Genomic DNA, 3655 nt, shown 5'->3' on the forward strand with positions numbered 1-3655 from the left:
GGTATATTTAAAAGAGATTTGAGTGTTTTTTTTTTTAGAAGTTCCATTTTCTGTATGGCATTTTCTAATGAAATAATGGATGTTTTGGGGATTAATATACATGTGTTGGGAAGACTTCAACCTCAGTGCAACTTGCACCTCCAACCGAGGGTGAGATTTTACAGTCCCCTAATTTGAAGAGTGTTGGAATTTTATTAATTTGTTACTCCTCTTCAACTATATATAGGCAGAAACTAATATTTTGGGGCTGCATCATCCGAATCTCGTGAAACTAGTCGGGTACTGTTTAAAGGATGAGCATCGGCTTCTGGTTTATGAGTTCATGTAGCGGGGTAGCTTGGCAAATCATCTATTAAGGAGTAAGTTCTTAATGCCATTAGCTCACCAACCATTCCACTGGTTTCCTAAAGGTGGAATATTATTTACAGTCTCCGATTCTTCTAATTTATAAATATGATTAAGAGACCCTAGTACTTGTTCTTGGATATAACAAGAACTTCTTCTATTCAACCACTTTCTTGGAGCCACCGTATGAAGGTTGCTCTTGGTGCTGCAAAGGGACTTGCATATCTTCATAGTCTAGAAGAAAAGGTGATGTACAGCACATTCAAATCCTCTAATATCCTGCTTCTGTATGTGAAATGTTTCGATCAATTGTTATTCAATACTTCTGAAAGTTCAACATTAACACCTGTAGACGTACTCTCATAAAAATTTCATTGCTAATTGGCAGCACTTCAATGCAAAGCTTTCGCTTTCCGAGTTGGCCAAAAAGGATAAGCATTCAGATGGGGTTACGCCACTAGCTGATGCAATTCATGTCTTTGGTTATGTACCTTCTAATATGCCCATTTTCTGTAATTTCGCTTATACATCTCCTGAATATATGACCGCATGTATTCTAAATTCTCTGTCTTATTCATTCTTATTAACTATTCATTTGTCATGTTAGATTAAATCAAGTTCATTTCCTCCCTTTTGATGCTTAATTCATTCTCTTGTCATGAAGGAAATATAACCGTTAAGAATAACGTATATAATTTTGGAGTTACTCTTCTTGAGTTGTTGACTGGTCGAAGAATATTATAGACTTGTTGAATGGGCGAGGCCTTACCTGACCACCAAAGCCAAAACTCTTCATATGATGGATCCTCATATCGAAGGCCAGTATTCAAAAGGTGGAGCACTGAGAGCTGCTGCAATTGCTAAGTAATGCGTCAAAACAAATCAAAAGTTGAGGCCAAACATGAATGAGGGGGTGAATGCATTGGAGCAGCTTCAGGAACCTGACACAATATGATCATTATTACTTTCCATAGGAGATGAGATGGTTAGGAGATAGAGCGACAAGAGAACGTGCCAACCGTGGCAATTGAGTCAACTCGTTGTAGATCATCGTGCCGGAGAAGCTTCGCCTAGCTAGAGATGGGATTGTTGGAAACGGGAGCATTAAAAACATAAACTTTGGATGAGTTTTTTAATAGATTCCGCTAAGAATTGTTTGCGGAACTATAGACGAGCGCGTTCCTCTCCGCAAGAAGATGAACGTGGTATATTTACTTTCTCAAATTTGTTTCTGGGTGAATGAAAAATTATCTCCAAAGTAAGGTGTTTGATAAGCCTAAATGGGTTTGCAATATTAGTCCCACATTGAAAAAAAAATTAAAACCTAAAGGCACCATGAGGCCTATATAAACCCCCCCTTGGGTTCATTCTAAAGCGCTTCAATTCAGAATTACAGTAATTCAGAATCCTTTGCTCTAATTCTGAATCATCTCCTTCCTCTTCTTCTATAAGTGTTTGTGGGTATGAGCCCTTATGTTTGGGTTTGAGCCTTAGCCCTTATATTTTTTAAGTATCGGACGGTTCCAGTCTTAGGGCTTGTCTGGGCCGAGCAGAAACGATCATTCACTCTACCGACGACGTAGGATTTCATTCCATGTTTTAGATTTTGATTTTATCTTCAGTTGATTACTTTTCAGTTGGAATTTTGTTTAGGGGTCCAATAGATGGATTCCCGAGTTGTACTCTTAGAGGTTTTGGAGAGTTGGATTATTTTAATCTTTAAGGTTTAAGGGTTTTATATTAATTAATTCTTTCAGCTCTATTCTTTGTTTCTTAAATCTTTTTGTATTCTTGTTTGTTTATATATTAATTGTTTAGTATTCCCTCGGGTTTGGGTTTGGGTTTAGGTTTGGACCTGATCAACCCATGTCTTTGAGTCAAAGGGTATCACAGTTGGTATCTCAGAGCACTCCAAGTTAAAGTGTCTCTAGGGTATTTCTTATTAAGACTTCCGTGTAACATTTTCTCTTAATTAGAGCTTAAGTTTAGGTTTCATTGTATCCTATACGGTTTGTTTAAATCGTACTGATGTCTGCTATATTGGTAAGTTCTGGTTTAACCCAGAATTTGTGGGGGGAAGATTTGTTTTCTACTAATTATGTTTTCAACAAAATACCTCAAAAGAAAACAAATGTGACACCTTATGAATTATGGAAAGGTTAAAAACATTCTTATAAATTCTTAAAAGTGTGGGAGTGTCAAGCTAAGGTTGCGGTTCTTACTTCTAAGAAAGGATAGGACCAAAAACCTTTGATGGTATTTTCATAGGCTATGCACAGAATAGTAGTGCATATCGTTTCCTTGTGCATAAATCAGACATTCCTGACATCCATGTCAATACAATTATTGAGTCAAGGAATGCTTGTTTCTTTGAGGATATATTTCTTTCTAAAAATCCTCTTAAAAGAAATCATGATATTACTAATAACAATATACAAGAGAATTTAGACCAAGAGTCTATAGATGATGAAAATAAGGAAGAACCTAGACATAGCAAAAGAGCTAGAACGTCTAAGTCATTTGGTCTTGATTTTTTGACATATATATTAGAGAATGAGCCACAAAGTTATAGGGAAGTTATGTCTTCTCCTGAAGCTCCTTTATGGAAAGAAGCCATAATTAATAGTGAAATTGAATCTATCATGCAAAATCATACGTGGGAGTTGGTGGATCTTCCTCCTAGTACTTAACCTTTAGGGTATAAGTGGATTTTCAAGAGGAAAATGAAGCCTGATAGTTCAATAGATAAATATAAAGCTAGGTTTGTTGCTAAGGGATACAGGTAAGAAGAAGGCTTAGATTATTTTGATATATATTCATCAGTCACAAGAATAACATTCATTAGATTATTACTAGCTATTGTGGCATTGCAAAATTTAGAAATACATCAAATGGATATTAAGACTGTATTCTTGAATGGTGAATTAGAGGAGGAAATCTATATAGAACAACCTAAAGGTTTTATTGCTTCAGGAAAAGAAAATAAGGTGTGCAAACTTGTAAAATCCTTATATGGATTAAAACAAGTACCTAAACAATGGCATGAAAAATTTGACAAAGTGATATTGCCAAATGGTTTTAGAATTAATAAGTGTGATAAATGTGTTTATGTGAAAAACACTCAACATGGATATGTCATTGTATGCCTATATGTAGATGATATACTAATAATAGGTAGTAATGATGTTATAATCAAATCTACTAAAAAAATGTTGACCAAAAATTTCGATATGAAATATTTAGGCATAGTTGATGTCATACTAGGAATCAAGATTTCTAGAATATCAGATAGTCTAGTATTATCTCAATC

The sequence above is a fragment of the Cornus florida genome, unplaced genomic scaffold (genome assembly GCF_030987335.1).
Source record: "Cornus florida cultivar Cherokee Brave unplaced genomic scaffold, ASM3098733v1 CherokeeBrave_3.0.0_Hap2_Chr06, whole genome shotgun sequence".
Classification (NCBI taxonomy): Eukaryota; Viridiplantae; Streptophyta; class Magnoliopsida; order Cornales; family Cornaceae; genus Cornus; species Cornus florida.